Source organism: Haliaeetus albicilla, chromosome 13 (assembly GCF_947461875.1).
Source record: "Haliaeetus albicilla chromosome 13, bHalAlb1.1, whole genome shotgun sequence".
Classification (NCBI taxonomy): Eukaryota; Metazoa; Chordata; class Aves; order Accipitriformes; family Accipitridae; genus Haliaeetus; species Haliaeetus albicilla.
The window spans coordinates 37,341,270-37,354,815 of record NC_091495.1 but is presented as its reverse complement, the minus strand read 5'-3'; the positions used below and the strand labels follow the sequence as shown (position 1 = coordinate 37,354,815).

At 50.4% G+C, this 13,546-nt stretch overlaps 1 protein-coding gene across 1 annotated transcript in view; it reads right to left on the bottom strand.

Moving 5' to 3' along the window:
* Positions 1-13,546, bottom strand: part of LOC138688678 (uncharacterized) — a 97,450-nt gene that overhangs the window by 70,052 nt on the left and 13,852 nt on the right. The gene's annotated exons all lie outside the window — the stretch shown is intronic.

The window sequence follows — 13,546 nt, the reverse complement described above, 5'->3', positions numbered from 1 at the left end:
TCCTGCAGATGCATTGCATCTGAAGAGTAATTAAAAGCAGTGAAAAAGTTGCTGCTAATAAAAGAGCTGAAGCCTCCAGTGTCAAAATCCCATAACAATCCAGCCAAGTGACAAGCAGTTTTCATCCTCTTAATTTAAGAGGACAATGGACAAATTTGTTTTCCTGCTTTAAAGTATATTGACTTTAACAAATACTTTTTTCCCATTAGTAACCTATAAAAGGGCTAAATTCAGTTAAACAGAAGGTGATGAGGGCTCAGGCAGCAGCAAGGACACCAGGAGAGTTTTCACACAAGGCTGGAGGGCACTATGGAAAGGGCACAGCTGATTTATATTGTCCATTCTGTATTATGCCCAGATGTTACCAGTTTTCAGGGCTTGCACCCTACTGCTGAGCCTCTGTATGTCAAAAAGATACTAAGCAAGCTGGGTCTCATTTCAGTCCCTGGCAGATCCACATAGTCCTGACTCCCACAAGAAACTTTCCCACTAGATCTCGTATATTCTGCTGAGCAAGAGTTTGATGCAATAACTTAAATGGATATGCTTTTTCCACCACTTACTGAACTTTTATTCCTCAATAACTATTATTTAAATGTGTCTCCCCCTTTCACGCTTTTTTCATGGAAATGCACGATTTCAGTGAAGCAGCCACACTTTTCTCACTTTCTGCAGTGACAAACAACCAGACTGAGTCATCACGGGAGAGTGCATGATTTGTCGCATAAATCACTAATGCATGCAGACGCTCTTATAGAATAATTTTGGTGCAGTTGCTCCGAGGTTACCAAGCCCAAGATGCTATCAGCAACGCTGACATGTGGCCCATTTTTTTACGAGAGAAATGTAACATTTGGTGTAAATCCAGGAGGGAGGTGTGCAATAACGAATGAGCCCGGCCTTCAGCAGTGGCCTCTGCGCAAGGCAGGGTATTGATTTCAACATGATGAGAAAAATGAAGAAGGATGATACGTTTCATATTATTGATCCTATCTATTAGCAATAACGGCAGGTCACTCTATCCTCCCCCTCCATGCGCAGTCTGCATGGGAGAGGACAGGCAGCCTTGGAGAGGTTTATTCCAAGAGGCACTCGCCTGTGGCCAACACGGATATTTAAGGTGGCATGTGGCTCCCTCCGAGGAGCAATGGGCCTCCCTCTAGTGCAAGGCGCCACAAACAGTGACCAGACTGACTCGAATCACAACATTACCATCACTTTTTGCATGCAACGCGTTACTTCAAAAGGCTTCTCACTGCCGGTCAGGAGCAATTTCTCCCCAGGGTCACCAGGATAGGGAACAGTATCAGTGGAAGGGTCTTGGTCCCTGCAGCTGGGGCTTATCAGCAACAGAGCAGTTAAATACCCTCCAAATCTGTAATTATAATGATTTGACAACTAATATGGAAGCTGCCAGTGCTGGACCAGGGGAGGGCAATCTCCAAGGTATCTCAGCTTTAATTGAAATCCTTTTACTATTTTGAAAACAACGCAAGTTACTCTAAAGAGTAACTTCTAAAACACTTATTAGTCAATGCATTTAGCCAAGAGCACAGAGAACAAGCCCTTAAGCGGAGGTGGCAACACCACCTTTATCTTTATAACCCTTGGTGCCAGATGCAAGAGAGAGCAGCTCCATGCTCACGCACAGCTGGGCTCCCCTGTCAAAACATCCCATGAAATCACGAGGAGTGAAGAAGCTGCCTTGTTACCCCATTTCAGCCCTCAGCTAAGTCCAGAACTCCTCTCTCTGCCCCAAGCAGCTGAGCCGATCGCTGGCCGGAGCCAGGGCGAGGGCAGGGGCAGGCAGGACCTGTCCCCAGCCCGCAATCACAGCGCCTCTGTCCTGCAGAGCCCAGGCTGGGCAGGGACCGATCCTGGGGTCCCAGCCCCCGCCACGAGGCCACGTGCACAGCACAGGGATGCTTCTGCAGGAGTTTGTCCCCGGAGCATCGTACCACCACCACAAACTGCAGATCAGAGCTGTACCTCTGCACAGCACAGCTTTGTTTCCCTTCGATAACAGAAATATACTCAATCTATTCCCCCCCCCCCCCAGTCCTCTGTGATTTGGTCTCATTTGGTCTGATCATGAGAACTGAAACTTGGACTTATGATGGACTCCAGATTAGAAGCAAGTCATTTGTGAATGGCAAGGTGATTTTTTTTTTTAAAAAACATATTACAAGTTATAGTTCACACACCATGGTTTAATTGCATTTGCCCTCCAGCCTTTCAATTAAAAATAAAACAGAAACCAGCCCTTTCAGAATGGAGATGAGAATGAGAACAAATTCTCATAAAGAGAAAAATGCTATGTTTGGAGAGGAAGAATAATTATCCTCAAAGATATAATAAAGAGGGAAGGAGTATCATTCTGTGTCGTATCCAGGAGCCAAACATGAGTTATTCAGACCTTTCAAAATGAGGTCATGCCATCACTGAAGGCAAAATGAAAACGGCAGATTATTGCCTAGCTCGGGGATCACACTGTTTTACCTGAAATTCTGAGATGCAATGGGGAAAACCCTGTGCTGGGAAGAACTCAAATTAATGATTTTGGGGTACTTCCCCTGGAATTCTTCTCCCTGACTTCACTGACACTGAACAAGGGAAGATACTGGGAACTGCTCTGCCTGGCTGCTGCTCAGCCCTGGCCCTTAGGGGAGAGCTGGGCTCTGATTCAGGCACTGGGGGCTCCACGCCACGGCAGGGGGACAGCAAGGAGACATTTGCCCAGCACCCTCCCTCATCTCCAGCAAGAGGAGGTGTGAGGAAGGCTCTGCCGAGGGCACCGAGCAGGAGCAGCAGTGCTCCTTCCGAGGGCTGAGCAAAATCACGCCTGCCAAGAGGTTTTGCAGCTACTAGCAGCATGGCAGGCAGCTTTTACCAGCTGTTGTAAGAACACATATCGCAGCACCATGCATCCTGGCTGTGTAGGCAGCGATAGGTACCTACCGGAGTTCATCAATGGTCAAGAGAAAGGAGTATATTTCCAGGCTATGGAAATGGACACCTTCATGACAGGTAATGAATAAATACCAGCTGTGAATAAATAACCTTCTGCTATTTCCCAAGGGATCTTTGACTCTCATTCTTGCCTCAAATTTCTACAGTAGAAAAATAAACCTACAGAGCTTTGTGTAAAACACCAAATACTTCTTACTCCAGGTTGTCTCTAGTTACTTCCTACCGCCCTGCTTGGCAAGAGATTGATTTCTGATTAGTGTTTGGTTTTCCCATGTATTACTGCTGCTGCTGTGTGCACCTCCCAAGTAAAGGGCCCTTTTTCCATCCCCCCATCCCCACCAGCAGCTTTTCCCCTGGCTCCCCGGCCACTGACATCCTCAGAGATAGGCTCCACAGTGGCTCATAGATGGACCATAATTCATAATAAGCACCATAATTCATCTCCTTCCATTAAACACACACCTCACCCTGTTCTTGCACCCGCTGCCTCAGCCACTGACTTTTAGAGCAAAGTGGAAAGGAGAACCAGCTGACCAAGCCTATAAACATGTTGCCTTCATTTGCTTTGCCCCCCTCCTGGACACCTTTGCAAGCCAACAGCTCCCGGCAGAGTATGAACAGGCATTTGGTGAAATCCCACCACCTCTCCATCAGGAAGCCCAGGGCAGGAGGACACTTTCTAGCCGGGTTGGGGTGCCCTGAGTGACAGCCGTGAGCTGTGCCGGCATGTCTGGGCACTCCTGACTCAGGACTACAGCTCTCGCCTCATACTTGTGATCCAAAATCTTGGAGGCTCATGGCCATGAGTATTAACCACCACAGTGCCCGCTTGCTACAGCTCTGGAATATTTAAAAAAATTCTGATTGTACCTTGAGATAAATTATATCATGCTTTCTTGCAGAGCTATGAATAAAAGATATTTTCATAAGAAAACCAGGAGGGAAGACACCCATTCTTGCTATATGAATATGTCATCCCAAACCTAGACCTTGTGGAGAGAAATAAGTCACTGTGCACAGACTAAGAAAAATCTCATACAAATGACCTTCTAATCACCCTCTCCGGTCCCTTGCTCGTATTCAATTTTGCTCTCACTAAATATCTTTAAAGCCTTAACTTGGGACTTCTCCACACTTATAAAGCGATCACCTGGAGGGATGCCTCCATCTAACTGCAGGGCTTTTCCCACGCTCCAGCTGGGCTGAGCCCCACGGGGACCCTGTAGCTTCTCCGGGAGAAGGTCTTGACAGCAAAGGGAAGGCTCAGAGATCCCAAACCTCCAGGAGTAAGCACTGTGGGGAGCACTAAGGCACAGGGAGCCTGTTGGAGGCAGAGCTGGCATTCCTCGAACAGCTGCTTCCTTGTGTTGTCCTCGATTTGTCCTCGAGGTTTCCCACTGCCGGTGCTGCATCAACAGCTCTGCAGCTCATCACCGCAGCCCCAGGCCTGACGTTATCCCAGCTCCTTCCCAGCCTTCAGGGATCTGCTCCACTTTCAGTATACACTGCTGTCAACAAACACAAGCCGAACAGGTCCTTTGCCTATTTTTCATGTTTTTCCTGCATTAACAAAGCTGCTAAGGGACCAAACAGGAGGAACCCAGGAATCGCAGTTTGGAATCTGCTCCATCCACACAGAAAAAAGCTGACCAGGCAGTGAAGCCCCAGCCACCCATCCCAGCACCTCTGCCCTGGTACTGACGAGGGGTGAGCAGGAGGGACCACCGCACCGGGACACGGCCACATCCTCCCATCCGGGTCTTCCTCACCACAAAAAAGCGTAATGATGAGGCCATCAGCAGTGTCTGGAGAACAGACAGCTGCTCTCCAAACTGGGTTCTCATCTAGCAAAGTGTGGTTAATTAACACAGGAGGTTTAATTAGCTAATATTTCTAAGGAGCTCTGAGAGCCTGAGGTGAAAGACACCAGATAACTGCAAAGTGTTATTATTACATTTCACCAGCAGTGGTTTATTGCCCTCAGCTTTCCACACTGCCTCTCCCCTTCTCTCACTGCTTCCCCGTTTTATTACATCTCCCTAATGCAATAACCTCCCTCTCTTTTCCTCAAACTCAGCATTTGTCCTTTGCTCCTTCTCCAAATGGGGCTGTCTGCATTCGGCAGCTATTTCCCTGCTGGGGACCGTGCATAGCACTGGCACAGCCCTGGAACTGGTGAGTCTGAGGGTCTCATAGTGGACCATACTGGGGGGGCTCAGCTCCGCTCCCTGGGCAGCTGGGAACTTGGGGGCACAGCAGACACTGCGGCACGGGCAGCCCCAAGAAGCATCACTTGGATTTGCACTCCAGTAACAGAGATCTCAGGACTGGTTGGGAGTTTTTTTGCTGCCATTAATATGTGCTTAAGCCACAGGGAGCTTCTTAAGACAAACTAACTCTTTTTCTGCTTGTGACATGGAGCATTTGTTAAATACGTACTTTTTTCCTTTTCTCCCGACTCCCTGCCCGGCAGGGGCAGCTGCACTGCCAGCACCCATATGGGCTGAGTTTCAGACCACTTGTCTGTAAAGGAGGCACCAGACTTGGTAAGAGTAAAACAAAAGGCAGCAGCTTTCTGCACAGCAGGATAAATACATTTGGAAGTTAAGGGGGGACAGGGAGCATTAGTTATAATGGATTGCAGGGGCACAGACCAAACCAGGCTGCAGAAACTCATTTTGCTGTGTGGACAAGTTTTAGACAGCAGATTTGCAAACTTTGGTGCCTAGAAACCAGTAAGCATTAATGGCACTTTCTCCCAGCCCAGCTCAAATGAAAAAGCAACCAGCAGCTTCAAGTTCGTGCATCTAATCAAATACATATTCTGAGTTCATACAGCATTGGAGGCACTATCCATATGCAGAAAGTATTGCTAGAAATCCACTTCTGTAAAAAACCAAACGTCATTGAAAAAAAACATGCCAAAAGCAAGAGGCCCTGCTACTGTGGAGCAACAAGCAGTGTGTGTTGGCAAACAGATCCATTTCAGAAGGAAAACAAATGAGATAATTTAGCAAACATTAAAGGCATCTCAGCAAAGCTCTTCTAATTGCAGAGGAGAGGCCAGGAGACAAACAGAAAACTAGCTGCAAGGAGGTTATTTGCAACATGCAGGTTTGCCATTTAAGATACTTAATTTTCCTGCAAAATGCCCAGGTGGACTCATTGCCGAGGGGTGCAGCATTGGACCTTTTCAGCTCATCATGTCACCTGCCTGTCACCCCAGGGAGCAGAGTAATCCATTCAAACTGACAGTGTCACATACCTTAGATCTGCACCCATCTGATTGCACTGATTGTCTTGTACTGAATGGGAACATTCAGTCTGGAGAAGGGAAGACAGAGGAGACATGCTAAATCCTCAAATACGTAAAAGGATGAAGCAAAAAATACATTCCCCCCCCCCCTCCCCGTGCATCTTGGAGAGAGCATAGATTCAATTTGCAAAGACAGCACAGGTTAGACTTGGGGAAAACAGCATTTTAAGGGAAAGAACAAAGCAGCCCTGTAACACTCTCTGGAGAGGTTGTGTAGTTTCTGTCATTGCAAGTTTAAGGCCATTTCAGACAACACTCATTAAGGGACATGGATTTGATGACCCCGCAAGCCCTGCGAACCCCAGCCTTTCGGATCGTGCCCATAGAGCAGGTAACACGGGGCTGCCCCGCAGGGCTGCACCGCGACCTTGCCGCAAGCCTACGCGCAGGACAGCCGTGTCCAGAGCGCCGCACAGCACCGCTGCACCCCTGTGCCTGCCTGCCAGAGGAGGCTGGATGAACCCACCAGGCACAGCTTCCTTTTAGGGCTGCCACTGTAACCTTTATAAATTTGCTGCATTGCTCTCACCTGACTTGTTACACAAATACCACTGGTTTAAATTTATTGCAGGAGGTAATTAACACTAGGGAACCTAGCTGCAAGGCAGAATGGATAGGTCCAGCTAACGACTCCAGCTTCTTACAATCAAAAGAGGTATTTGATTTTATCTGGCCAAGGCTAAAGCTGTTGCAAAGTTGCTGCTTCAGACTGTGGGACAGAATCCTGGAGTATTTCTAAAACCCCACTTCTCCCACATGGACATTATTCCCAGTTGTTACAGAGAGGCATAAGTTTTTCCAACCTTCAGTCCACCCTCATACACTCTCGAGAGAGAGGTGACTGCAAACATTGGGAGGCTCGAGTGTGTAACTGTGGCATAGCAACAGGCAAGCATTGCTCCAAGTAAAAAGCAGAAGCCCAGCAACCCAGCTCACTCCACAGGTTACCACCCACAGAACAGACTAACCTACAGGAGCTGGGAGAGACAAGAAGTAATCAGGTATTCTGCCTCTTCTTGCAATAGGATTTCCCTAGCCATTCTGCAATTCATCTTTAATTAACTCATGGTGCTATCAACTGCACTCTTCTGGCTGAGCCACGGTGCCCGTCTGAGGTTCCACAGCGCATTTACTGATGGCGAAGACAGACAAATTAATAAATGCTCCATACAGGAGTTTCCAGAGGGCTTATTCTGTGTCTTTACAGCACAAGCCCAGCAGAGTTCCCTATGCCAAGTGGTGCCTACAAGTGCCTGGCAGACAATCTGTTCTGCACACTCAGGGGAGATAAGCAAGTTAATGAGCATTTCTTCTCCCAGCCATGACCATTGCAGCAATCCCTTGTGAACCCTGTGTTTCTCTCTCCTGTAATGAAAGCAGAAACTGACTTTATAAAACTGCCACTTACAACATTTCTGGCAGAGATTTTGGCTGATTGGGACTGTAAACACTGTCACAACTATTATAGTAATGTTAAACGCAAGATAATTTTCAGGTTTAAGGCAAAAGCTTCTGAGGTGGCTCGCAGCTTGCGAAGCACGTGCCTGTGTGGTTTATTCTTTGCAATGACACTGCCTGAACCTTGGGCACTCTACAGTGGTCATATAAATGGGTGCACTCTCACAAGGTACGGCCAGCTAGCACGCAGACTAAAAAAAGCCTCTCTTGAGGAACAGAAGGGACCCCCGCTCTGCCTTTACATCTACCCCAAGCACTAATGCACAAAGGAAAGGCTGCCCAGGCACTAGGGCAACATCATTAGAACCTTCACAGACAGCAACTAAAGCGCAAACAGACTGCAGGCTTCAGGCATATTTTTTTTTCTTTTTTTCTTCACATCACCCAGTGTCCCATCCACACTACAGAGCCAAGGCCACCACTCTCACCATGTCCTGTCTGCAGCCAGGACCAGCTTTCCTCCTTCCCCCATTCACACGTGATTTTATTTCGGCACCAGTACGCTGAAGCTACCAGACAAGAAGGATGCCACGAGGCTGGTTTACGTGGCCAACGCTCACCGCAGCCCCAGGCTGGCCAGCACTTGCTGCTGCTCTCACCCACTGCCCTGTGCACTACCCTGGCCCCACCTGGCAGAGCGACCTTACCCCCTGCCCATGGAGCAATTATCTTGTTCTGAAGGATACAAAATATTCCATCCCTCCGCTAACAATCCTAACACCAGTGATTGCAACTTTTAGGCAGCAAGTCCCTGAATAAACTGAAGAGTGAACATTGCTGAGAAATCCTGAATTGTAACTAAGCCAGCTCAAGCACAAGCTGTCTGCAGACATTGGAATAGTAAGAAAAACAGCAGCAGCAAAAAAAAAAAAAGGAGTTTCAATTACTCACCAGGCCTCATCTGCTCAAGTGCAGGTGCAGCCCTTGTGTCGATACATCTGCCCAGGACCGCTCTGCCACCCCTGCTCTCCCCAGCAGGTCTCTGGTGCTTCTCACCACCCACCTCACCAACGATCCGATCCTGTCTCCGGCTCCATCAGCGTATTCCGGTCAGGTACGCGCTGAGCCGCAGCACCACGCGGCCCCACTTGTTCAGGTCCAGGTCAGGCGGTGCTTCAGCCCTAAAAGCATTTGGCTGCAGCACCTGGAATTTAATGCACCGACCTGGGAGTCACCACTCGAAGAGCTATTTACAGCTCAACTTGTACCAAGCGCAGAATGATTGCGGGTCTCGCAACAAAGTTATGTACCGCTGGCTTATTAATAAACCCCCGAAATGGCAATGGCAGCTCATTTAGCTCGGCGCCAAGGCCGCTGCTGGCAGCTTGACAGCCCACCTTGACAGAGACGGCGCATCCGTCCCAGAAGATGCGGCGTGTGACCTGGACCTGGGCCACCGCCCCGTGGGGGTCCTGCAGCACCATCTGCCCACGCTGACAGTGGCGATAAACATGCTTTTAAGAAAACAGCCTGTCTTGGTCCTCTCCTATCCCGTGGTCTCCTGTGTCCCAGCAGATCAAGAACTACCTGGGCCCTCTTGCCTGTCATCCTCACCAAGAGCCCTGGGGTCTCGCTTGGGGTGAAGCTAGGTCCCCCCAGCAGCATCGCTGGTGCCCACGAGGGTGAGCAGCCAGGGGCTGTCGCAGGGCTGGACGAAATGCTCCCTCTGCATCCTCCCCGCAGAGAAGCCCAGGTCAAAGCTCCTGATGCTCCGGAGCAGCCGGCTCTTCCAGGGCCAGGATCGTGCCCATAGCACGTCACCGCTGTCCCCGCACGCTCCCAAGCGGCTCCGCATTACCTGCTGCAGCACTGCCAGGCTCCCTGCCCCACGCACAGCCATGCCAACAGCCAGAGCCTCTGCCAAACAGCCTTAAGAACTGGGTACCAGCCCAGCAGCTTTATGGGCATGCCCAACGCTGGTGGTAACAAGCCTGGCTCATCAGGGGCCAGCTGAGCTCAAAGGTGTGGGCAATCCCTCCTCGGGACCTGCTAACAAGCAGAAACCTGGCTGTGCCTGTGAGCAACACACAGCCGTCACCATGCAAAATGAAAACTGAGCACAGCTGCTAAGGGTAGCAGAAACTGTTCTGCAGATCAGACAATCTCTGCTAGACAACAGGAACATTAATGTTATGAGCTGATGAAGAGGAAAATACTAAATATCTACAAAGTCTGCTATTTTTGGTTGAGGCATGGATAAACACTAGCACAGACAACAAGTGAAAACCAGCACATTTTGCACTCTGCATTCATTCTATGGCCAATATTTTCTTTACAGAAGTCACTCAAACTAATATCTAGGAAGCATAAAAGCACCATTTCTGCTTTACTGATTAACAAATGGGTTTGCAGTAGCCAAAGACATGCTGGGTACACATTGCAGAGGCGAAGCAAGAGCAGTGCATCTGCAAGACTGCAGGATAGCAACGAGTTAAACAGTTCTGCAGCAGATCAGGCAAAAAGCCGTGCAGCGCATCAGGCAAAAGTTCATTGTCACCCTGCGTGGTGCTATTCTGTGCTGAAATTTCAGGGACCGTGACCTCCAGCATCCGTGTTGCATATGTGAAAGCACTAGCAGCGATATGCTGAATTTCCAGTGTCTGTCATTATAAAGCCACCTACCCTGCCTGCCGGGGTTTGCAGCAGATCCTGATGTGTGGCCATTGCTGCTCTATGAGGCTACGAGAAAGGAAAGACAGCAAGTGAAAAACCATGCAATGTCCAATTGAAACTGCAGGAGGAATTACCTGGCCAGGAAGAATGAAGTAAAGTTTGAGGGGAGAAAAGCCAGGAGGTATTTAATGGACCAGACTGACTGTCTGACACAGCATCAGAAATAATAACACATCCAGCCCACAGAAATGCTGTGCCGGGGTATGGGGCTCGTCAGTGACACAGACGGAGGTGCGTCATCTGCACTCTGTCACAGGAATAAATCTTTCTAAAAAGGCCAAATGACTTAATAAGTCTTGGGTCCTTCTCTGTACCAGCTCTTTGGCTGCTATCAAAGCTGTTTTTGGGAACAAGCGGCGCACGTGGGAGCTGAGATCCATCACACCTTGCCTTGCACCAGCGCAAACAGCGTGAAGATGTGACAATACTCCTTGGAAAAATTGTATTTCCACTGCACAGTCCCAGCTGCGGCTATCGCAAGTGATCAAACGCTGAAAATAAAAGCAATGGGACCTGGCGCATCCGAGACGGCACACAGTGAGGTGCACGGCACGCAGGCTCCGTGGTCGTGAGCTGCTGCTTCAGGGACGTCAGCATCTTCTCCGTCCACAGGCAACGCTCACAGTTTAAGGGGACTTTGCAGGAAAACAGATGCTGAAACCACATGTCTTTTTTCCCATCTAGCCACCCGTTTCTTGCAGACGATGGTCCCAGTGGTGCCAGGAGAGCTGGGCTGGCTGGAAAGGCCACGGGCAGGATCCCAGCCCCTGGTTGGTGTTTCTCCCCCCATACAGCTCCTCTGGGTACATGAGGGAGTTGGTTCACGGGGCAGCCAGCAAGAGACCCTGAGTCCCCAAGGTGCAAGAGCTCTGATAGCTGCAGAGGAGCCTTGGCTCGTGCTAAGCGCAGCCACCCTCTTCTACCCTTGCAAAAATTTCATCCAAGTGGTTTTGACGTGAAAAAGCCTAGCAGAGCAGGGTGTGCCTCGTGCAGGGCTACTGCTACCTCTCAGTGAAATCCAGGGCTCAGTCCCTGCTCTGCCTGGGGTAGCTGTGAGATGACCCCCCCACACCCCCTCCCACTGCTTTTGTGTCTGGCTGCTGCTATCCTGATGCTGCCCCTGGCAGCTCCTGCATTTTTGCCTGCTGTGCTGGAAGCATGCAGAGCCCTTCCCACCCCCAGGCTTTTTTTGTTCTAGAGCCTTGCCCTTTTGCTCCACTGCTCTTTCAGATTTACTGGCGTAACTGTGACTCCTCTGCTTTTCCTCCCTTTGCACACCTGACCTTACACAGGCTCTTGCTCTTTATAGCCCTACCTACAGACACCTCCTCTCCCCTCTCCTCTCCCTGGGTCCCCGTACTCTCCTGCCGAAGTGCCCTTGACATTCTGTTTCTCCGTAGACCATTAATATTTTCATTACTAATTACAATAAGAATTTGGATACTGACCGCGTAATAAAGCAGAGTTGCTGAAGTGGTGCGCAGCAGGGGACAAGGTTTTGGAGACAGATCCCCTTTATCATAAATCACCAGCTCCCTGATTCCCACCAGTGCCAGCCCCAGGGAGCTGCACCACGTCCCAGTGCCCAGGTCACCTGAAGCCATCGGGCCATCTGCCACTGGGCAGGACCTCCCGTGGGTGCCTGCCCTGTGCCTGGGCTCCCCAAGGACACTGTGCCAGGGAGAGCGACTCACCCCCGGGCACTGGTGCCATCCCCACCGCGCTACTGGTGCTGCCAGCGAGCTCAGCGCAGACCAGCAGCACCGAAGTCGCTGCCTGCTTATCGCTCGGCGAGTCGGGGAGAGCAGCACCCTGGTGATCCGTTAAGGTGCAGAGGAGCCACAGAGCATCCCTCTGCAAGTTGTGGATATTCTTAAACTGCGTGTTTAATTAAATAGAATACTTGTGCTTTATATTAAAATCACACAGCAGCTGACTATTTAAAACACATATATCGAAGCCCGCCAACAGGGGAATGGCTCCGGAGCTGTTCTGTGGATCAACTTCCAGGAGAAAATGCTGCTAAATTTCTCTGAGGCCTTTCCAAACGACCCTCCTGGGACCACCAGCCTGGTGTTGCTATGCAAAGAGAAATGGGTCAGAGCCATCGGTTTTGAATTTAAAATACTACTTTATCGCTCACCATGAATATACGGAGGCAAGCAGCTCCCTGCCACCGCAGACCTCAGCTGCTGCCACGGCTGATGTTCCCACAGAGCCGCTGTTCTCTCTGGAGGGTAAAAAAAAACCCCCAAAACCCCAAACCCTAAAACGCGACGTGTTGGGGGAGCAACAGGTAGTCACTGGGATCGATGCTGCAGCAGTTTGCGAGTTGGCCGGACCATTGCGCTGCGCAAACCAGCAGCGTGGTGCTGGGGTCGTGGTCCTGGCACCGACGGTGCCTCCGTAAGGCAGCCCACGTGGGAAGCCCCCGGGGCGATCTAGCCATGGTTTTCATCTCCCCGTCCTCCAAACGACTGCTGGGTTCATTAAACTGGTGAAAGGGCCCCCGTGGTAAGGCCTGAATGTGAGCAGGTCCAAATGAAGATGCTGTTGGCAGGAACGGGTTGTACTGGAGCCTAGGCTGGGTGTCCCTTATTAGTGGGTGAATGGGGGCTGAAAGATTAACGTGCTTTTCCAAATTGCTCTTCTCCTGGCCTGCGCTAGCGTTGCATTGTTCAGAGGGAACGGCACGGCTTTGTTTTGCAGTTCTGGCAGGAGGCGAGGAGCGTTCAGAGAGAGGGTGCGAATGCAAAACCAAACCGAGCACGGAGGGTGCCCGGGGAAGGGGTCTCAGCTGGTGAACGGACACAGAGCTGATGGATGAAACCAGCTGGGCCAGCCAGGGAGACGCCAGCCCCAGTTTAGCACTGGTCATCCCCCTGCCCCTGCACCCCACTCCTCCCATCCCGGGCACCGGTCCCTGCTCCCAGACCTCAGCCCTGGGCAGGGAACGCTGTGCGGCATCGCCCGGAGCACAGTGGGTCTCGTCGGGCGTGATGGCACCCAACCATGCCGGGGTGGACTTCTGCCAGATATAAATCCCACGGGCAGGGCTTTCTCCATTCCCCCATTACGTATTCCCTGCAGAGCTGGGGCAGATGCAGGTGATGCAAGTGGAGTTCCCAT